We start from the raw sequence: 24,789 nt of genomic DNA on the forward strand, positions 1-24,789 counted from the left end.
CTTTAACTCACTCTGTACATAAGTGGGAGTTGCTAGAAAAAATTCTGTTTTTTAGATTTGACGTTATCTGACCATTATTTACTTCTGGGTGGAAAACGTTGATGCTGGAAAAATAAATATACTTTCCTTTATTCAATGTAGATTCTCAATATCAAAAAATATTTTTTTGAATTCTACGTCGTAAATTCGATCCATATTTCTCAACGCCGGAGGATGTCGTTAGTAGGAAAAAGAAATTATTTTAGTTTCGATTTTATCCCCGTAATCGTCATAGATTTGATCCGTATTTACTTCTCGATACGGAGTACCTCGTTGGAACAAAAATTTTTTTTTTTTTTTTGGTTTCGACCTTATCGTTTCCGCCTGTCGACCGCGAATCGCTCGATCGTGCTTCCATTCGCTTTATCGAGTACACGGCTCGATAGCCGTGTGGCGTAACTCGTTGTCTCGACGCGTCGTCGATGTCTCTGCACGCGCAATTGAATCGAATCGCGACTCGTCTCGACTCGCTCGAAAAAAACTGGGACACAACAACGTGAATCGCGTCCTCGTTGAGGTGGCCACAGTATGAAATGTTAAAGAGACAGGGGATGATGGCATATAGTACTCAATTAAACTGACAATGAGCAACTTTGGAAATTATACCAGCCCGATGTGTCTCGCTTGTTACACTTTGACCGTGTTACCTATGCTTATGAGTTAACGTACTCTTGACCTGAATGGCAAATGTTGTTTCAAGCTTCGATCATCTATTTTGTTGCCCTATGTATACCGATGAACTGATATAGCTCTAGTAAATGAATGGCGCTTGTTTAAGTTTTGTAATGAATATTAATCAGTATCAGCAATACACAAAACTTTATGATTATAACTAAAGAAGGAGAACCCAGGCAGAAATTTCCTTCACTCATTAAATATTATAACAAGTACATATTCTAACTTTGATATTTTACATATTCTTGTATATTGTACGTATTCTGTATATTTCTACATCTCCAAATTTATATTGATCGATCTGTGAATACACGAATTTTGTATCACAAATACGATATGATCACAGCAATTGTATTAAATATCGAAAATCTATGTTGCGAGATGTCAAACGTTGTGGAAGAATGGTTCTTACCACCTATCGATACATGAACGCAAGGGCTTAATCGATATTTAATGTAATTTACATGTATGGTCGTTGGTTCGGCTAGTCAGCGGACCCGTCTCGTTGTTTCAGTTGCAATCATTCCGTGATTTCCATTATATAATGACAATCAGGGCTGCGCAACTGTTACACAACGCTGTTGATATTGGGAAAATTGTTACTGTCGCAGTGAGTGACAGGTTTCGGTCATGGAAAATTGTTTTTTTGAAAAATATTCGATATTCCTTAGTGAAATATATATTTCCAAATAATATTGTGCCAAATTTGATATGTATTTTTTAATAATAGAAATCTTTCGATAACAGCGGTCAAGCGTATCATCAAAAATTATTTAAGCAGGTGAAATGTATTTTGCGGAAAATCATGTACTGTTAAATCGAATTTTAAAATAATATAATCGAAATTTAATATAATCTATTGTTTTGACGCGGCTCGGATCGTGATACAGAATATGTTCGATAAACTTGAACAATATTGTATATCCTGTAAATTAAACAGGAATCCTCGTGACAACAGTTATGTAAAAATAGTTCCGAGTTTTGCGTATAAATCTGCTACCATGCAGAAAGATATACAAAATGAGAAAAGTATTCATATAAATTCATAGTTCATAATCCTGATTCAATTTTCTGTACAGCATATGCAGGTTTACTTTTATCGGAGACCTGCATTCATGTTTATGACGCGTTAATCGTCAATGAAAATAAAATATTCGCACGATAAAACTTCAGGGAACAGATGTGTACAGATTTTTTTTTATTTAATACCAACGTCATGGGGATAATTTATTTAAAAAAAAATTGCTTTTCATGGATAAATTCAATTTATAATAATCTATAAAATATCTCTCGCGAATTTTAGTCAATATTATTCGGTTATACCAAATTTGTATCAATTTGTTGGATCAGTTTGATTTCCGAGAGACTCAACTATTGACTCATCCTTCTAAAAAATACGACACGAATTACGTACCAAATCCAATACGATCAAGATATATGCTAATTATTCGATCAAATCTCCTCCCAAATAAGCAGACATATACTCTTCTTTACATATAAAACAGTAAACAATAAAACGAAAAGAAACATTCACTTAGGTGGAAACCACTTCACACTTCATGAAGAAAATCATTTACCGTATTCGAGAGACGATTCTTTTCTCCGCCAGTGCCTTGACCTTCGTACCGTTAAATCCAGATTTATAGGACACTATTAATTTCCATCGTGAATCCGGGCTGGCAGCCGCGTTCGCATGTTTCATGCTACGTTGGGTAATCAATTGGTCCGAGTATGATTAGCTCGTAAAGTTGTATAACGGTAGCACCTTATCGCGACGCCTCCACGCTGTCTATACGTCTGAATACGTTTAACGCTCCACCGGCGTGGAGGTCCCGGTGCAATAATTGAGCTATAGTCATGCACGGATGTAGGTATGTACATTGACGAGCGAAGGGTAAGTCGAGTGGCTAATGGAATTCATTTGTGCCTCGTTACGTGCCGTTTACCTTCGATAACTTTGTTGTCGTCGCTCCATGACCACCTATTATTCACTCGTATTTCATATTTACTTTTATGAAAAATCGATTGACAGTGTCATGATAAAAATGGAGAAAAAATTATGTTAACGTTTCCACTACGTGGATATTGGCATTTCTCCGTGTAATAACATTCGCGTTTAACGAGACTATTTTGATAATGGAGATTTTTTAATATACATATTTGTAGTAAGCACGTACATGTGTATGAATAAGTGAGTAATATTTTGTGAAAATAAAATAATAGACGTCTAGAAGGTTCAATATAGGGCGATCTAGCTGAATTAGCTTGAAGAATTTATAATGGTGTCGTTCATAAATAACATTTCACAACTCCAAAAACATCAACAGCTGTCTAAACACGGCTCGAACGCGTTCGCGAATTTCCGTTTCATTTCTTCGGGTCTCTTTCATACACGTGCCATTCGAGCACGGAGAACTATGCGTGAAGCAAATAACTGACGGCGTAGCGCAGCCGAGTATTGATTGAAATTGTCTGGAAGAAAAATAGAAGGAAAAGGAAAAAAAGAAGATCCACGATGTGCATCGTACTCGGGGAAATGCGTCGTCGCGAATGATTCCTCGAGAGATCTACTCGCGTAGAAAGCTTAGTGGACGCGGTGTTTTATTATTCGTGTCTTTCCGAATATTAAAATCGTTTATCGAGGCACGGCCACACTCGGTTATACGCTATACCTTACCCAGACGCGTAATAATGGTTTGCCTCGCGGAACCAGCGGATGTGTCCATATTTCTCCTCTGACTGCTCTTTTCTTTCTCATCCTCGCTCGCCATCTTTCTACTCTACACTCTATATAGAATAGACCTTACTTTGGCCGGTGAAGTTCAAAATTGCACGCCCAGAAAAAATTCTCAAATATCCGTTGGATGCATGTGTGCCGAAAAAAAGAAAAATCTGATCAGCCAATCTTCCTATCTACTCTAACCTTCGATCAGCACGAAGCAGATTGGAGCTGCAACAGGCCGAACTCGCACACTTGTCCGACTACCACCCACCACGCTGATTCTGAATTCACTTTCCCGACGAGTTCCCGAACCAATTCTTGACTCTCGTCATCTCCTTTCCCTCCTTTGAAATACTTAATTAAAGCGGAAGAAGAGGCGAGCAGAAAAGTCGAGGAGAATATACACGCGTGCGCGCACATCTCTTAAAGTGGATGATCGACCACCGATAAATTGAGCAACGTCCCGCTACATTTATGAGAAACGAATCTATTATTCGACAAGATAATTACGCCACTTTTAGAGGGCTGTTTAAAAGGAAACATTTACTTTGCGCAACTCACGAACTCCGCTCCGGCTTCAAGCTATTGATTTTAAGCGCGCTATTTCTCCCTCTTTTTCGTCATCGAACGGCCGATACGATCCCATGATTATTTAATGAAACTCAGAAACGAGACGCGCGCGTCTCTTCACGATATAATTAGCCGGAATGAATTAGATTGTGTAGAGAAACGGAAGTTTGATTTTCACACGGCAATTTATAACGGATATGGAGGGCTGAGAATTATGATAGTGTAAGTCCACTGATTTCTCTCTCTGCTATATAATTTTACCATACCTTTTTACTCTGCGTATTTATTCTTTCGAATGGTGCCTATATTTTAAAGAATATTCCGTAATTTGTTTTCATCTATATATGAAGAGAACGTTAAAGAGATTTATCAAGTTGAGTGCTATGGTTCGCAATTTATACGTATTTTTATACCAATTTGTTGATATAAAAGTCTCGAAATAAACAAAGTGTTCGACAATAAAACTCGGCTAGAATTTGTTGCGTCGCGAACACCCACTTGAATTAAAATAATATAGACAAGCGTCGAATAAATATCCAAAAATAAGCTCCGAAAGCGATACAAGCAAATAATTACCATATACAGATAATTACTCTTTTCCAAATGCACATAAATTTTAAAAATAATGCTTACTCCATGTTCTTTATACTATCCATTGCTCCCTTTAAACATAATAAACATATAAGGCCAAAATGAATTTTAAGAATAATAAGTATTGAACATATTTTCTTATATGCCTGCCAATATGAGATGTAGAATGTGCCTGATTCAACACGGTTTGACGTATTCTACTTATTACTTATTCTATTTAACACTTTGAGGGCTGTATTCTTTGCTAAGCATATAGCGTGAATTCCCGCTTATTTTCGGAGTAATTGAAAAGATTCAAAGCAGCCAATGTTATATCTCATATATCGACAACGATTTCATGTTATTTAAGTATGTAATGTAAAAACACATTCATAACATTTTGTTTATAGCATCCATTGGTTTTTGATTGTTTTATTTAACAGTAGTTGACATTTGTATAGGATACCGCAAGAAATATGTAAGAGGCAAATTCGCGTCTCCGGTTGTCAAAATGTTAAATCGCTTGATATTATATCGTTTTTTCTGACAGAGCATGTTTATTTGCATATCCCAGTCAACATGTAATTATTTAACTGTAAAATACACTGGAACATTATCGTATAACGTAACACAAGTAATTTCGACGGAAATTAAAATTACTGTAATAAAAAAAAGAAGTCTAGTTATTAACCAAACCAAAATCCTCCTAAAGGTAATTAAAAGTTTCCCCCGAAACTTCGATTCAATACCGATACCTCGAACTTTATTTTCAACCGTTCTCAAGGAAAATAATTTTTCGATTGTCCAATACGATTTTCCCGTAGCTAATTAAACCGCACACGAGATCTTCGATCCTCAATTACTTTCCTTAATCGGTTGGCATCGAAGTGTGGACCGGATTCGATTCTTCGCCGTGCTGTTACATGGCGTTGTAGGAATCAGGGGTTTCCACGGTGCGGCGTAGCCCGTGGCCAGACCGGTATCGATATTTATTGTATTTAATACCAGCTGCCGCGTTTACGTTAATTGCATCGCCTGCTGTGGTTACGTGCTGTGTGTGTAGGTCGATGCGACGGTCAGAGATAGTTCTCACAGTTCCGAACGAGCGAGGTCTCCCATAGGTCTGCAATCACAGAACACAGACATAGAAACGGAGAGAATCTCACCAGGTGTCTTGATCCTTTCGGCTGCAGCTCCGTTACCGGGTCGCGATAGAACAACACAGCTTGTCCGGCGTACAATTAGTAGAGCGGAAGCTACCAGTCGTCGAGGCGGAACAAGAGCTGACAGCTAAGCATCGTTCCGCTTAATATGTCTACTTAGCGGCACTATTCCATACACTCAGCGTGGGAACAAAGACGATCGATCATGGATCGGTGTTCTGACAGTGCCAGGCTAAGGAATGCGAGAAACCGAACCAAGGCGGCGAAGTTTCTCTTAGGATCGCGGATAGTATTCCGCGTGAGAATGGCCAGGCTGAAAAGGCGAATCGGAAATCGATTTGGTTGGTGTACTTACGGATGAATGATGTTCTTCCCGAGGTTTCTAAACGGCCGACAATTTGGGTTCCGGGAATTGTTTGTTGTATTTAATTGAGATAGACTTGGATTTTTTCTGATGATTTAATTTCCTTATTTGGGTTCACAATCGAATAATGATCATATTGACTAACGTATCATTACGATTAATTGAAATTCCAAAGATGACCATTCTATTAAAAAGAGAATGAAAAATCGCAAGACGAAATTAAGTAGCTTGTAATCATTTGAAAGTATGATAAAGTTATTTGAGCTCAAATGAGTTTGTCGTTCTTATACTCTCATTCGAAATATTATAAAATTTCTGTCCCTTATAACAGAAATCTTACTGTGCACTTTAACAATCTTCGATAAAAGGAAGATAAAAGAACGGTTCATACAAAAAAGGAAGAAACGGGAAAAGAAGGAAATAGATCCAATTAAACAGCAAGAAGGAAGGAGCCACTCATCGAGAACCTACCTTTATTTCAGGTATTAAAGTGAAATATAGCCCGTTGGTAGAACATTTAAAAAGAACCGAGTGACTCTTTAGCCGGAACTCGGAGACGGTAAGGATCGACTCAGGCAGAATTTTTAATCGAAAAGTTCCAGCAAGGTTGTCCTCAACGACAGCTAATCGTGTTCTTCAACCTTTCATTCCTGTGTTCCGACAAAAAGCCTAGACTGCATAATTAGCAAAGGAAACGAACAGGTCTAATGAAACGGTCTAGAGGAATGATTAACTTCACGGCTAATATGTCTGTTTACGAAGTCTCTGTAAAGGCGTCTCACGGCCGATTCCACGCGTCTGTCGACGTTCGTTTGTCGTTTCTCTTCTCTTTGAGCTTGTACCATTGATTTTTCGATACGGAGATTGTGTCGCGATCAGAGAAAACTACTCGAGACAAAGGTAGATTTCATTTGTAAGGTTTAACGAAGTGATTTTTCTCGATTTGTGTTCCTGTGTCCGCAAATTGGCGAAATGGGTACAACGTTGTGTTACACGGATCTTTCTCGGTGTTTGAATAACGCAGAATTGCAGGAATTAAGGAAGATCCAGAGTTATTAAGGCGATTTGGTTTATAATACGATTTAACACCACAATCCTAATGGACGTTAATTTTAACACGATTCAACGATACAACGTACACTCTCGACGTACGATAGCAATGTACCAGTGATAGCCAGTATAGTTTAAACTATACCGCGAAAATATTGTGTATTACAGAAACAAAAACTCGAAAAAAGTAATTTCAACAAATTCGCATTTCACCGGCCCAGATATCGAAAAGTATTCGCACTTGAACGATTGAAGTGTATTGAGGCCACGATTTAACCACGAAATTTATAACGAATTTTTCTATTTTTCATTGGCGGTTAGCTTGATCGTCATTCCTGTTCGAGTATCAAAGAACCTATTTCGACAAGCATCCTTGAAGCTTTCCACTAAAGAAAGCAAGTGAAAAAAGATCGGTTCACCGTGAATCGATTGAATTTTTCATCGTCGAGGGTACTTGGCAGAGGATGGCAAATAAAAAAATAACCGTGGAACGATATATACGTACATATCTACCATATATATTCGATATACATACCCGTAACCGGTCAAAGAATTGCCTATTCTTTTGTTTACATCGTATTCATGGATACCGATCGCGGCACGCGTCATGGAATAAATGCCCCCGAGTTTTTCAATGGCAAAACGTGAGTTATTAACTTTTCAGCAAATACGAAATTGTTTTATTTGTATCGAACGTTGTATTTATCGCGATAATTTTCCACCAGAAAAACATTCCCAAGCGTCCGTTGTTGATATCAAATTGATACACCGAGTAAATGACACGTTAAAAAAATTCTCGTATTTCGTGCCAAATTCACTTGAAAACTTTTCGAAAATAGCATTTAATTACGGCTAAATAACGTATCGAATGTTTCTTTGTTTTAGAATTTATATAACATATTGCAGAAAATAATTTTATCGATCTGTTTGTAATTTATTATCGAGCATTATTTTAAAAAATCCAATGATGGCTGCTACGACCTCGTTCCATTCATGTTCTCAAATTTGCAAAGTTTCAGGAGCGTGCGCTTCAAAGGAATCGGATGAAAATAGTCTTCTGACGAAAGTAGTCGCCAAGAGAACGGTAGACAGGCATAATTTAAATTAAAACGATTCAACGCGTTAAATTGCCGAGATATGCAATAAGGATAGGGGAAAGTTCTAACGTAAATTTCCGCTGGTCCGCGAAAACAACTCTCGTAAAACGAGTATTTTATCAAAGTACTTTTAATTCCACGCGTCGAGTTATTTAACGTGCAGGTGATTAAGGGTTTTGCCCGGGTTTTATCCTTTCGTCGATACCTTGTTATGTATACAGCATTCGCGATGTCGTTTCTGTTAGGGATTTCTAATGCTCTTGTTAGAATGAGGAAGTTTGATAATGAAACTTTTATGAAATTATCTTTAACGTTCTTTTCACATTTCAGAATGTGCGATATAATTTTTATAATTGATTTACACTAATGCTTGACTTTCACAAATGGATATATAAGATCAGAGTGATAGAGAATACATAGAGATAGAGATATGATCTATTGTAATCCGTCGATTACAACGCGTAGATGTGTTTGTATAATGTGTTTTTTCCCTCCTCGATCATTTACCAACTCTCCACGCAAACTAATTACGAGAAGAACGTTGTATGGTGATAACGTGAACACCGTGTATACAGATTATGTACAATACCAATTACGGGCTTTACGTAATGCTAATGTACTACGTATGGTGTAGGCTAATTACTAGCATCAATCCTACATGTAGCGCCGGAAACCTTGTCATGATCATCAATAGATCATTAAATTGATGACGCTGTACTTGTGTAAATATGTATTGTTTTTACAGAACAGAAATATATAAGGAGTTCTGAACAAAAAACTTTTATGATGGTGACGATATAATATTAAAATACAAATTAATTAAAAAATAAAGAAATATTCTTTAATTCTCCCAAAATTACATATTTTTCTATTAACTTCTCTATTTCAATTCTAAAAAAACTTCTGTGGTAACAAGCTGCAATATTTTAAATTCAACTCTTAGGAAAACCGTTATATCGAATAATCTAATATATATATAGAATATTTTAATACACTTATAATATAAACTATATATATTACACCAAACTATATGAAGTTAAATATATTTATACCTAAATTAAAATATATCTACCTTTATTTCAAATTAAAGACATAAAAATTTATGTGTCTAAAGACTTCCATGTTGCTGTGGTTAACTGTTAAATGTGATGGCGTTGCAGAGTGTTAAGTAACGGATCGTTTAACAGCATTTCGTGTTATTCAGACGCCGCGGACTTATTACGCGCGAACCTCCGGCCGAAATACGTCAGACCCTTATGAAATAACGTTGTTCAGCCCGTCCCCCGGACGACTGTTTGTGTCGTCTCGGGGCGCACATTAAACATTTACCGCGCAAAATATGTGTCAGGTTTTCACACGAGTTATTTTCCGTTTTGAGCCACTTCCGTGTTACGCCACCTTAGCCCCGCAGTCGCTGTTTCTTTCCTCTTCGTTCGTTCTTGTCGCTTCTTCGAATGCTTATCCGCACGGTTTCAACGTCGAGCGTCGCTCTTGGATAAGTGACTCGAACATGCGGCGTTGAGCTTGATAAATTTAAGATTCACTGCGTGGACCTCGAGAAAAATCGTCCCAACAATTCGACCAACGCTTATACAGACGATTTCCAGGCTTTTATGAGATTGCTTCTTCCTTAGCATCCCTTCTCTCAACGAAGTTGTTGGTTAGAGGAATCGATGTAATACAGCGTTAATTCATCGAGATATTCATCGTGGATTTAGGAAGAAATATTTGTAAAATATTGAATGAAACTTTTCATGAAATTCTGTTTGAATTATGAAGTGTTTCAAGTTAGGGTCTTTGTCGGAATTTTGTTATGATCAACTTCTCCCTTAATGCGATTATACTTCTCGAATTTTTTATTGAATTTTCTTTGAATTATAAAAAAATATACCGCATGAAATTTGAATATTTCTTAAAATTGTATTACGATCTATTTCTTCCTTATCGAGGGTAAAACTGTTTTATAACGTGTCCACAATAATATGAGCTTTTGATTACTGAAAGAGGTATTACATGAATACCTTAAAGTTAAAAAAGAGAGATGGTTTGTTATAATATATTCAAACTTTTTAATTTTATTGATGATCTGTGAAGTCTATTCCGTTTCGCGTTTTTTTCTTTTTTCTTTTTAGGAAAAAGTGCGGAAGATGCATAAGTTACATTTCATCCATACACCAATAGCAGAGTATATTATATGTACACATGTTAGAGGACTTATATGGATTGTAGCGAATGGAAACCGCTGGAAAATATTAAAGTACACGAGCAAATATATATGCTAACGAATCAGGTATAAGTTAACTACGGAGTAACTACGCAAAAGCAACTGCTACTCGAAGTTCCCTCCTTTTCTTTTTTTTTCCTTTCTTTTTTGACCTGCATTACACATAACCGTAAATTGCAATTTTCTGAGACTTTCTGTCATGTAGCAGTGTTCTAAATTGACTTTTTCGCGAAATGTATGCCCTCGTTTACTCTCCAAAGGCATATTCACACATGTATATTCATATGAATCGAATTAGTTAACTTCTGAAGGTAAACGTATCATATATTGGACTTAGAATATAGTTAATAAAAGCAATATTTGACTACCAATATTATATCATAATTTTGTTCGTGTACAGTGAACTGTTCAAAGAATTTTCAGTCGATGAAATCCTATTTACTGCTTCGAATAATAAGCAATGTTTTATCTCCGTATTGTGTGGACCGTTTAATTAGTAGACTGCGAATATTTATAAAATCCTATATTTTTATAAACATAACTAGAGATTCGCTTCGCCAAATATATGTTATAATCATTAGTTTACTTTCGATATTTCGTATATTATTGTAAATTATGTCTATTCTGTGTATTTTAACATTTCGAAATTTCTCGTAAATGCATAAATAGCCTATTAATTGTTATAACTTTGAGAAATAACTAAAATAATAGAAGTCACCTAGTATATCCTTTATCTATAACAGTATAGTGATAGAAATGAATAGAACGAAATAGAATACGTAATCGTCTCAAGAATTTTAAAGCCGTGTATTTCCAGTTAAAATATTTGAATTTCACCGGTTGGTACAGTTGGAGATTTCGAAGTCCACAATGTTGTTCGCTTGAATTTCCGGAGTTTTGAGGTGTGACGGGTCGCATACAGGCAAGAAGGCAGGCTAAAATATCCTCGCGCTGCTGTCATAGGCTTGCTTAGGCGTGCCTGTGTTATTTCTAATTCACGAATTCGCTCAGGAGCTTGCAGTTCAGGCATGCAACACGATGCGACACCGTGCACTCTCTTCCGAAATAGAATTTCGCCTATTTTGCTAGTCTCGGAAACATTTAGGATGCCTGAAATTCCTTCAGCACGGCGTTTTTAACCCGACATTCATGTCGAACGAACTAACGATACTACCGGTTTAAGATCGGGAAAGAATTTATCAGTGGTCGTGTTAAATGATATTAGAATTGCTTTGAGTTCTGAGAGTGCTTCTTTCCTTTTCTATTAATCGTTTAACATGCTTGCTGAATACGACATGGATCTAAATCGGCATGTAATTTTAAATTACACGTCTGTGATCCTTATGATCTGACCCTTTGTTTGGAAAAAATTAACTTTGCAGACGACACGGTCTTAAAAGTTACTTGCTGGGTCGGGATGTATCTAAGAATTAATTTTTATAACCTTTGATCTCACGACAATTTACCAGAAGCAAAATTCAAAGAATTTGTAGTTTTATAAATCGGTTTACGAATTGCTACGCAAGCGCTACATTTATACATACACGGTAGCTTCTATTTACCTATGCCTGACGCTAGAAAATAAACGAACGTAGGAAATCGACTTTGAGCCGTAGAATTGAAATTTACTCTCGTCAGAGGAGCATGTCAAAGGGGTTTTAATGTTGATCGAGCCAGACGAGCGCGGAATATTTGCGAATCCAGATTCGCGTGCGTTATCGCTTTTTCTACGGTCTGTGATTGAACCCGCCAATAAATAAGGGAGGCTCCGTTGAAACGTTCATTGAAAATCACCCTGGTTCAATTTCATGACTCGGCCTACCATATGTGTACGCTGCGCCTACAAACCGACAATATTAACTCCATTCGTTAAAATGTCACGACATTTTCCTTACTCGGAAGAACAATGATTTATAGTATTCAAGTTGAAATGTTACCTTATTGTGATATTATATTAGGCTGTGCCAGAAAAATGTCAATTTTTCGTTAAAGGTTGTAAATTTCTTTATATAGTATTGGACAAAAATCTTAATATTAGACCTCCTACTCGCAGCAGTAAATAGAAAGAAACGCATGACGCTGTTTTAATTATATCGTTCCTTGGAGGAGAAATCTAGGATTCGTGGAATCTAGGAATTACTGATTGTCTAAGGAAATATTAATTCTGTTGGAGAATTTTACGTCAATATCGTGTATCAACTTCAATTACTTGAACATCCTTTAAAATTTCTATTCCCCACTCGTTCTCGAATGTCTGGAAACGTTTTACTCGTAGGACCGAGAACGAGTGAAATTTTCGGTCAAGCTCTTGGAAACTGGTTTCCAGACATGGATGGAGCCGCCTCCACGCCGGTTCTTCAGGGTTTGAGTTTCGTTCGCACGCAGCGCGCGCTATAGAGGGCAATCGATCCGGTGCTCGAGGCTCCACCGCCTCGTCTTTCTCCTATCTTCGCCGATGCAGTGCTCAATGCAATTTACGTCTCTGCACTTTGCGTGGACGGATATTTTAGCGAAGTTCTTCTCTCCGACCAGAGGCCGTCCCGGCTATACTATAGGCAGTCCGCCTACTCGCCACGTACATATAAAACTTTCAGATGGGGTGGAACCCGTCGACCGGATGCTCCATGCAGATATCTATATATTTATCCAGTCGACCTCGCATAGCTCACTATACCATGACTGCTGCTAGCAAATCATCGCGCTTTATATACTTTATACGAGTTCGGTGATAAAAATGGTCAGCTTTTTCTTAAAACGCGTTGGCGTTGTTACTCATTGACGATGTTTTCATTGGCCTAGACATGTTGATCAACTTTAGGGATAAATGGTTCCATCGTTTGTAAGAGAACGATATTTTTAGAGGGTGAGAGAATACTATGGGATGTTTGGTTATTACGGTGCTTAAATTTCATTTGCTTTTACTTGGTATAAATAGGATTGAAATATCCGGTCTAGTTTTCTAGACCAAGCTCCTCTGAATGTTTATTGCTTTTGCGATGATTTGATATTAAGAACGATATTTTAGCTTTTTTTTTACTGAACACGGCTCCGATGTTGCCGGGTGAACACGCTATATTTCTGCCGAAATTGTGTAAGAACTTAAACTGCTTCCGAATACATAAAAGTGAGTTGCCTTGATTGGTTAGTCACGGCAACTGGGCAGATATTTCAAACTACGCTCCATTTTACAGGAGAATTTGGAAAATAATTATTATTCGACAATTAAAATTCTAAACTGAATGCACAGAAGTTCTAAACTAGATTCCATAAAAAAAAAAAAACATTTCTTCCAATCAAAAATGGTTTGAATTATAGCTAGAAATAACTTCAACAAGATAAACAGATAACGCAAACAGAACTTTCTCCGTATTTACTTCGTCATCGATAGTCAGCATCGTCATCGAATTCTCGGTAATCACGTGGCATGTACTGCACGCGATAAATTCGTAGCCAGTTTATAAATGTCCATATAACCACATAGCGAACGTTGTGAAAGAAACTATTATATAACGTCGTTCGTCAGAACTTTCATATCTATACATATATTCGCGCGACTAGTACACAAGCAACGATTCGTCGCGAGTATTTTCGCAAATTATCGTGCTCAGTGACGTCGATCGAGGGACGACAAATAGGAGAAATACAGGAGAAGACGGGGCCAGGCAAGTTTGCCAATTTCGCGGTGCGATTGAGCCGACGGATGTGCTCGGCAAGACGTGAGTAAGCCGCTTTATTACCAGCCGAGCGAAAGTTAAGTCCGCTTTTCAAACCCCTCGAATCTTTCTTGAAGTATCGATTAACTTCTCGACTGCGAGGCTTAAAGCGCCTTGCCTTAAACACAACCAACACGCGGGCCAAGCGCGCGCCGGAATTTTCAAGAATTCCGGTGGGAAGAGGTGGTAGGAATTAGAGAGCTATACGAAGAGAACATTTCAACCCCTCGAAGACCTTTAATTTATTTAACTTCGCCCTGTAGAAGTGCCCGTTTGCTAACTTCGCTAGATAACGCCTTGACAAAGTGGCGTAGATTTGGACTTTCGAGAATGTTCTCGCCGCTTTCGGGAAGTTTTATTTCCGTTGATGAATTGGATTCTTCGGTACTGAGATTTCTATTCGGATGTGAGAATTATAGTCCTAATGTTCGCGGTGTTTTAATCAAAGGTCACGACTGTGTTATTTATGTTTATGCTTGTTCTGAAGATATTTTGAGTTTACGAATTACAAAAGTATATGGTCCTTCTATATTCTTTATATGGTAAGTATCTTCCAACTTAAGTGGCCGATTCTAAAGTGCTGTTCAAAACTCATCAAAATATTGTACATAAGGGCGTTATAAAGCCTTGTAAGGAGCTTCTTCGTTCGACAACATCAAACTAATATTAATTTTATATTAACGTCATTTATTTGAACCTATCAATGACTAAAATTTAATTAATTAGTCTATTTACTAGGATTATATCCGTCATTCATAACTTACCTGAGACGTCTGAACGTATCACATTATTCTAATCCGACCATTGTAATACAATGCCGTTAGTATAAATCTTTCCAAGGTCATGCCGAACAGAACAGATTGAGAGAATTTATGCGAAAACGTAGGCGAAAATAAAAAAACTACTCGGCGGGAAGATACAAATAGCGTTCGAGATGTATGGTTCGGAAATGGAGGAGCGGTTGATGGATCGATGGGCTCGTGTGGGACGTAATAATTTACCAAAGAGCCAGAAGATAGAAAGGAGCGCGACAACGACGCGCAAGAGAGGTGAGGCGTCAATGACGTGCCGGAATCCAGAGCATTCGTTGAACGACCACCAACGCCAGCCGATGAAAGGAGGAACTTCGATCGTTTATCACACGGGTTTTGAGGCCAAAGTTTTGCTCAAGTTAAACTGTTTGGACGAGCACGAGGCATGCGGATTATGGATCCAAATCGTCGATTGTTATCGTCCCAACCGAACTTCTCGTGCTTTAATCCCGGCGTCTTTGAGAAACCAAGCTTCGTGACCATGCGATTTCCCTGTAGCATTCGAATGCCGCACCCCATTTAGCTTCTAATAAGCAAACCTTTAAATTAAGCGACTACTGACTTTTCTATGTCCTTACGAACACCAATTTTTCCTTTATTACCGTACTTCTCGTGCCCTTTCCCGCTTATCCTTCCGAACATCTTGGCCTTTTGAAACACCACTTCACCACACCGCTTTCTCCGCTTCCCACTGGCTCAATCGAAATGTTCAATCGTGTTTTATTCCAGACGTTCGTTCTTCTTATTCGAGCTCTGTCCTTTGCCTTTTGATTGCGACGCTCTGATTGAAGCTGCGAATACGAATATAAGATTGATTGTGAGCGTTGTTCGATCGATTTTCAGATTCTCGAAGTGGATTCGTTATTTATCTTATATCCATGCTGAGGGCAGAGGAAGTAAGTTAATAAACGTAGAATTGCTAAAGGCTGTAGAATGGAGTTGACAGGTTTATAGAATAATCTAGAGAGCACGAGATGAATCGTATTCGTGTCAATAAATCATATTCTTCAACAGGTATATGTCACGTAATACAGTATTACTATGGTGTAGAATCCTTTAAGTTTCGGAGCTTACAGTTGGAGCCAAGATTTTGATGAATAATTCTCCTCTTTCTCTGAAATTTCGTAATCCTATCATATCGTTTCACAATATCTCCACTATGATAGTTCCATCGTAGTTAACAATGAAATTATAATTTATCACCGCTTATTTTTAGAAACTTACAACTCGCCCTTGTATCACTCGACGCGTATATTTCCTCGGGGTTAAACCAATTTTTGTTACATTAACATAGCTTAGTCCGTTCCGCCCTTAAATCTTTCTGTCTACATTTGCATCTTTCTTTGCATTGTACTGTTTTCCAAAAACATATAGTCGACAAATATTTTTGCAGCATGGAAACGCAGCTCCTCGCAAAGAAAAGAATTCTGACCGTAGTAGGTCGGGACAATTAATCAAATCACGGAAGAGGCGTGACACCGGCTTTGAATATTCAGCTGACCGATATCGCATTATAAAAACCAGCGGTATATATGTTCGTTTAATCAGTTAATGACTTTCTCCACGCAGGAGGAACGCGAATGGATCAACGTCGACCTTCGTGGCCCCGTTCTTGCTCGCGCAACCCCTTCTAGATGGCCGGAAGTGTCGACTTGCGATCGAGGAACGCCTCTAGAACCGGCTCGCTCCGTTACTTCAGTTAATTCTGTTACGTATATTTGATCATGCCACGTAATTGTTAAATCTGCTTGCGTGTCATCGATATTTTTTCATAATGCACTTTAGCATAATATGCATTCTCAACGCATTTTCGTTAAAGGCTCTCACGGGTGAAATTTCCACATGCAAATTTTCTGTTAATATTGTCTTATAATAATACCATCACAATGCAAACAATAATTTTATATTTTTCATTTAGTATCGAATGATAATAAAACATTTAATTCTCTACTTTGAATATTCGTTAGTTTGTAATTCTTTTGGATATTTCTTTTTTGTATACAGGATGTTGGAATTGAAATAGTTCCACCGTATGTATCTAACACTATTTTTCTATCCACAAGTAAAGTGCGCTCGTATAAACTGACGAAATGGGAAATGATTCGTTGGGAAATGGTATCGTTTACACTAGAACCTGATTTAACCATCCGGAAATTGCGGTTGATTTGACAAATACATATGAAGTCTAATCCTAAATATTTTTAAGTTTGTACTTTATACTTAAACTCAATGTATATTGTATTAATTTTATTACAATTGGACTTTTCGTATACTTATATAGATTTTTCACAAAAATAAGCATCGTAACATAAATTTTAAGTTAGATACGATTTAATGCGACTTCTGAAGCAATTTTCACGATCGCAACCTCCGCAGGGTTAATGAAATACCATACGTGTATCCAGTTATAGTTCTAACAATAATTCATATGTTAGAAATAGTCCTTTCTAGGAATTAAACAGGGACTGCTACTACAGATTTTTAACACGAATGAACAGTTATTAAAATTTCAAATATTGTAACAATGTACAATCAATATACACTGCATGCGTATAACATGCATAGTATGAATTTTTACAAATTTATGGAGAAATTAGGAATACTAAAGCGTTCTCTTCATGATATTCTCATTTCCGTGAAAATTGAAACAGAAAAATGAGAAATTTAAAAAATTAATGAATGAATAACGAAAATAGAAAATTTCAGCAAACGTTTATAGTAAAAGTCTGCCAATAACGGTAATACTTTTGAGTTTGTACAATTAACGGTCTATGCGTGCGCAATTCATAATAGAAAAGAACAATTTTGAAAAATTAGCGCCCACATGTGTTTAACTCCAATTACATAGCATTAACTATAGCTGCAACGCAAAAAGTACACGTCTCATTTGATTATCAAAGTTAATCTGCTTTAACAACGGTTAGAGTTAAAATGGTTAGCTATCTAGGAACTACACTGGGCTATTAGTTGTCCAGTAACCGTAACAGCATTATTATCACAATGAAGGAAATAAACCAGCTGTAATTATAATAAATTATCGTATAATTCACGTAGTATTTATAACCACATAGATCCTGTCGATAATTTCTGTAATGAACTAAATAGAATCTTTTCTACTCGCGTATTACATTCAACTCGATTTGTGCTATACGAGATTATAGTAAAATTAACCTGTAATTGAAATGAAACACAACATTAGGAGCTCGAATTACGAAGCCGTTTGAACATGAAACGTATGCTTTAGGAACGTATCCATTGAAGGCAGCTGAAATGTGATTCCTGCGCGTGAATGGGTGCAAACTGTACAGTAGTTTCGTTTGACGAAGCATTGATCTTGCGAGATGAGATAGACAAGAAAGTTCAAAATATCGAGAGAAATGTAAATACGATTTATTGGTCATGTGGTTCATTGATCAAACATTGGAAAGTTACAAATTGCTTTCGTATGCCCATTTTTTAAATCCATAGGATAATTTAATTTCTATTTTGGACAGTTAGTATAGTTGTAACCCCGAGTACGTATGATAAATTGTGACAGAGCACACACTGAATAGGATTTACTTGCCAGCAGAAAACAGCACACTTAAACACAAATATCGCAGTCGCTGAAGCACAAACTGTAAAAATTAATTGATACATAAAACGAACAGTTTACAATTCTTTGGTAAAGTCGAACCAAATTAAGTCCATTTATTAATTCATCCAACCCTATAGGAAGTAATCGCAGTAAAGAACCGGCACCTCGGTCAATAATTAAATCGTTCGATTTAACCGAACGTTTCATTTGTATCCGTAAACTCCAATCTCCAGCAATCCTCGAATCAATCGATTCTTTCTCTCCTCTGGCTCCTCGAAGATCGTTTATAGCAAGTGCACGAAGAAGTTTCTCGTCGGCAGACGAGCAATTTACCCTACCACTGCGAAAAAGAAGCCAAAAGTACGATAGTACGTCGAACAGCCCAGTGATATCCAATCGTTCATAAGGAAGACCTGAACGATATCGTAAGTTATATTCAGTTAAGGGTTTCATCGGGAAGCACCGCATCGCCATGGAAAATACATCGTGTCGGTCGAAATAGCGCGCCGATCGTCTCGATTTTAATTACGTAACCTGGACGTGTATTTATCTCGGGCGGGAACGAATCGCACGGAATTCGAGCGTTATCTAGCTGGCAATTAAGCGGTAGCGAAGAACGGAGAGAAGCTATTAACTCGCGGCCATCCTGCGAGTCGAGGCCTCGGTTTGTTGCTATACTTTCACGATAATGGTGAATTAATAGAGTGGCAGTTAGGGGAGCGCAGCTCGGTGGGGTAAAAGTTCTCGATATCCGTCCTCTTCGCCGTTCTCTTCGTCGTCGTCTTCGTCGTTTTCGTCACGAGGAACGCGAACCGCGAGGCAGTACACGGTTAATTAAGGAAACCGTTAACTGAGGAGACCGACTTATCTGCGACGATTGGCTGCTAAGTTACCCAACGGAGCAAATGTTTCAGAGTTTCAATCAGCTTCCCCGTCGCGCTCCTCCCGGCCATCTCGGGCCTGCACCGCGTGGAATAGCTAGCTACTTTGCAGTCGTTGCCATAAGACGCTCTTGAATGCGATTATAATAAATTCTTCGCTGGAAGTTACCGAAGCGCTCGAATCCGCTTTCGATGATAATAGGAGAAAGAGGTAGGACCGAAAGAGAGGGATGCTCGTCGGTGGGGCCGCCTTTCAATTCTCGATGCCAGGATTACGATTTACATGACAAACCTTGAGGCTTCTTGTCCACGACGCTACTTAAAAGCCATCGAGATTACATCGAGATCTTTCCATACGTTATAATCTTCTGTAGCCTTTTCTTATCGTAGATTTTATTTTTTCGTCTTTATCGCTTTTTTGTTAATGCGTTAAATAAGACAGCAGCTCACTCAATAGCTCAATGATTAGGGAAGGTAATTGGTTGGCCAAGTGTTTGGCTGTGTTGTCAGAGTTGAATAAAACAGTGATTAATTTGTAATGGATGGGATCGAGTATAATATCGCTTATCTTTAATGTCTGCCTATATTATTTAATCTCGCTTGTTTTCTTCTGTTCCAGGTGACTACGTAGATTCTTCTTGCACGAAGATTACATGCAGGTATGCTTCTTGTTCTTTTCTTTCGTGAAATCTAATCAAGAGCAGATGTTACGAATAGTAGCAGATATGCTATAATGCTTTAACTCTTTCCTACATTTTTACAATTTTAACCTCGAGTCATCGAACTTCGCACTAATTCCATAGATACTTCTACTAAACAAAATACTTTGTGTCTGTAGACTCGAATAACACGTCAAAAGTTAATATGAACGTTACACACCCTATCTAATACGAAGCTGCAAGATAGAATTTCAAACATTTGCTAATAATAGTTACTTTGCCTCCAATTCTCGTCGATCTAGATACGAACGTAGAGATCATTATCCGGTATGTGAGAAGCCCGACGATGGTTTACTCGTTTCTCTTTTATTATTACGTATCTTAATATAGCTATGATTGCGATAAAGGGATCACTGTCCGTGAAAGTTTCGCAGCCAACGAAATGGCTGGTGGTGAAACAATTTACCAAGTGAAAATTGTAATGAACAACGTATGAAGCCTATCAGTTTATTGTCTCGATAACAGGGTCCATTGGTATGTCGCATATTGTTCCATGTATCATTGCAAACGAATTAAAACTTCATCTCTTATGCAACGTATAACAGGATGTTCTGTTTGCTTGGTCCCGACATAGGCGTTCGAAATGAAAAACTGTAGTAATATTTGTACAGTACATACTCTGAAAGCTTTCTGTGGACTCAAGTACTCACTAGCAGAATTGTTTGTAAAAAAAATATACGTATATCTTCACTATAAACGTAAGAAGATGACAGCTGAATACGAATAATCGCTCATTAACGACAATCGTGTGTCACGAAATTTTCACTTCGTTAGGTGATTAATTTGGAAACATATTTGTATTATGTGTATCACGTGTTCAATAAAAAAGATCTAAATATGTGTAGTTAATCGACACCGTGTATATACTATGAGCTATGATTAGTGTAAAAATAATCGGAGCGACAGCGAGGCTATTGAGAATTAAATTGATGGAACGAAAATTGGGAAATTGCGTAATAAGCGATCCTTCGTTTCGTGCGTGTTAATGCAGGAAAATGCGATCGTGCGTCACGCAGAATCCTATCGGCCCGACGAATATTTCCTGTATTTTCGAAAATGTGATTTCCTTGCGGGCGGTCGTTGGTTTTTTCGAGAAATACGATTGAACGTGGATTATTCAAATGTCGGCCGATGAGTCGCGTTTTTCGTTTCGATAGCAACTCTGGGATATTCGACAAAGTGCCGAAAGCTATCGGTATCCAATTCGAGTAAATACAGAAAGAAAGATAGCGAAAAAAATAAGAACTGTGGAAGGTATAGAGGGAAGGGAAAGGAAGAAAAAACAAGGAAAAAGAAGCAAAAATTATTTGCGGGTTGCCTTGATATAACGGGACGAAGCTTGAGAGAAACGAGGTCGTCGGCGCCGTATCCTATTGAACTTTCGTATCACAGTAGAAAAGAATTGTCTGTATCGTCGGGCTAACGATGCAGCCATCGTCGTTTCGAATCCCCCGGATTTAGCCGTAGAATATTTTCTTCGGGCTCGTTGGAACACAAATCGTTACCAAAATGACCTGACATCGTATTTTCCAACATTCCTCTAATAGATTTAATTAAATCTGCAATAAAATTTTATTGAATTTTATTGGATATTTTATTAGGAAGGAAGTAATTAAATTTAAATTACATAAAATAGTTCCTTCGGTGAAAGATAATTTAGAATAGCTCGTGTGAGCAATTTATTTTAGTCTTATGAAAGAAGATCTATCGATTGAAGAAGACTGATATATGTTCGCAGTGATAAGATGTGCTACTACAAGTAGACGTTTAACGATTCTTGAAATTAATGGACCTTTTTTATGAAGCAGAAATCTACGAATCAGTGTAAATCATCATCAAACGAATTAACCTATGATTAAATTGAAATTTATGTTCTGTAAAGACAGTTGAATTTGAATGTCCACATTTTATTAAAATCAATTTCATAGATAAACCGAATATATAATGGAGTATGTACTTTAGTCTGTACTACTTAACTTTCGGCGATTACTCGTACATTCTCGTTATTGCATCGTAGTTCGAAATTCTTCCGTAGTGGTATTCGCCTCCACCTGCCATTATACATTGACAGTGACGCATATCTAATGTTATAAACAGTATTAGGACTACCTACTAGATCAAAAACGCTATATTTTACCATACTATTTCAACACAAACTCTACTTCAAAGTCTTCTTAGTTATAATATCCATTGTGATCATCAATAATCACTTCGTAAATTAGATGATCGAATATGGATGCCAATACTTTAGGGCTACAGTGTTGCAGAATTATCATATTATTCCAACTAAAGTAAATATTATTGAAATATATTTTAATAATACCAAATGTTTCTGCAGTTACCTAGTTACCATATTGTGATAAATACTTCGTCTGATCAATAAAGCATCTAACTGAGGATTTGCGATTTTGCAGCTGTACCATGATTCTTCCAAGCTAACGATATATTTCCACCCTTAAAACGTACAAACTTGGCTTCTGACAAATTTTACGACCGCGCTATATCTATTCCAACTATAGCTATTTGTATAAAGTACTATTCCAAAGAAGCCTTTCGAAATGTACTTTCATTGCATTACGTATTCCTGTGTTTCCGTATCGCTTTACCTAATCCCGGTTCGAATCTCATCGGCTCCCAACTGGAGAAGGCGTTGCAGTTCCAAGTATAGACTATCCGAGCTGAAGCTCATATATTTCAATTCCGACGTTTCTTATCTCGGGTGAACTCTGCAGATTCGCGACGGAAAACAATGCCGGAAGCCGTTTCACGGGTCAAGGAGCCGCGAACCGGCCAGGTGAGCACGTGCTCGAGGAAGTCACGTTTTCGCACATGGGGGCCAACACATTCATCATAAAAAGCTCGTTACAACACCACTTGTTGTCCGAGCCTCAAGCCTTTCGACGTGTCTACCGTGCTACGAGCGAGTGACTCGCACGCGTCAGAGTGCCGTCGTTTTCTACCTAGCAAATTGAGGATAAAATTGCTCGCGGTGGATCGCTTCTTCCGTATCCTCGTTGTATATCGCGGTGTCGTCCTAAACGTTGTCGAGTGTTACTATCTGTCGCTCCTTCTGTTTTGCCTTTTCTTCTTCGTTTCTTTTCTACGGATGTGCTCCATTTTTTAACAACTTTATGTGTTTTGATGTGTTGGCGAAAGTTTTGAGATTCGAGGGATCACGGGATCATTTGATATACAGTGGTTCAAAAGCATTTGGACACTGGTCAGTTTATCATAAAAGACTTTTACGTGTTGTCTGTGTTTTGAAATTTTAAAATTACATTCACATGAGAAAGTCTCAGCTGTGATTATACTGGTAAAATTTTCAGTCAATCTGAAAATGTAATATAGCAGCTGCAAGATATTTACTGCAAATATATATTTAGTAAAAAAGTAGTATACAACATAACTAGCCATCTTAAATATACACTCATTGAAAAGTTTGTGTACCAAAATATTGAAATGCATCATATAAAGAAGTGCATCATCCAAGGATATTTAGCGAGTACTGCAATCGAATTCACGCGGTACCATAATAACGATGAGCGATATAATGTCAGTTGGCGTCATCCGCCGATAGACAGATTTACACGTTGATTTATTTGTTTCTGAAAGGCCTGGAGTCTGGGTTTCGAATCGAGTTCGAAGGTTCATCGCGTTATATCTCGAAGCAACGGCCCGTGCAACGGTACGTCAACCGGATTTGATCGTTCGTGCGTGTGGTTTCGCGTGAGAATCGAATTTTTCCCGCAAAACACGAAGATTCATCTCGACCACAAACAGGCGACCAACGCGCGACGCGACCATCCAACAAGAATGGTTTCATCGACCTTTACCACACGTGTTTCGTCTTTTTTGGACGACCCTCAGTGAGATATGTTAATTACTATCGATCAAAAGTTTTACAAAGATATAGTCGTACGATCTAATTAAATGCAATTGTAGATTTGAAAACACAGCCACGAAGGTTTTCACCGAATAGAAGCGTAGATTTCGAAATCTGAAATGGTAAAAAGAAAAACGATTAAAAATATAATTGAACAATATTGAATATATCCTGCAAATATAAACCGGTACGACCCATTTCAACTTGCTCCTCGCATCGGCATCGCACAATATTTACCCAAACTACATTCATTTTTAGTTTGCGAAGAAGAAAAAAGAAAGAAAGCACGATAACCGAGTCAATACTATCTTTTCTCTCTACGTTTTTCCCGTGGAGTTTGCTACGATTCTCAATTTCCTCGTTTATTTACAACAGATATTAATATCTCTAATTACCAAGCAATCCGTTATTTACCCGACGACGTATTATTTGCACGATTATATTTAATGAACAATCTCGAAATATTGATTCGCTCGGCCATTTCCTGTACGTCGACGATCCTATCGTTCGAAAGGATGAAAGCTTTCACGCGCGTCTGCTCTCTGATCTGAAGGTTTCGAACCTGGCGTTTGTTCGTCCCTCGGTATCATTCGAAAAAGAAAGAGAAGGAAAAGAGAAAGCAGGAAACAAAAAACTGAACGAAACTGAACGAAAGGAAAATCAAATTAAAAAATAAAATAGATAGAAACAGGTTTACGAGATTCGGACGTTTCTACGCAGATCGCGATCT

The 24,789-nt window shown here is 37.7% G+C and overlaps 1 protein-coding gene across 2 annotated transcripts in view; it reads left to right on the plus strand.

Annotated features, from left to right (window-relative positions):
• The window catches only part of LOC117243146 (amphoterin-induced protein 1), a 291,568-nt gene that overhangs the window by 102,860 nt on the left and 163,919 nt on the right, over positions 1-24,789 (plus strand). For both annotated transcript variants that reach the window (XM_033510390.1, XM_033510398.1), the window contains exon 4: positions 20,077-20,116. The gene's annotated coding sequence lies outside the window, so the exon portion shown is untranslated. The remainder of the gene's footprint in view (positions 1-20,076; positions 20,117-24,789) is intronic.

This window comes from Bombus vosnesenskii, unplaced genomic scaffold (assembly GCF_011952255.1).
Source record: "Bombus vosnesenskii isolate JDL3184/JDL3185 unplaced genomic scaffold, Bvos_JDL3184-5_v1.1 scf7180000013262, whole genome shotgun sequence".
Lineage (NCBI taxonomy): Eukaryota > Metazoa > Arthropoda > Insecta > Hymenoptera > Apidae > Bombus > Bombus vosnesenskii.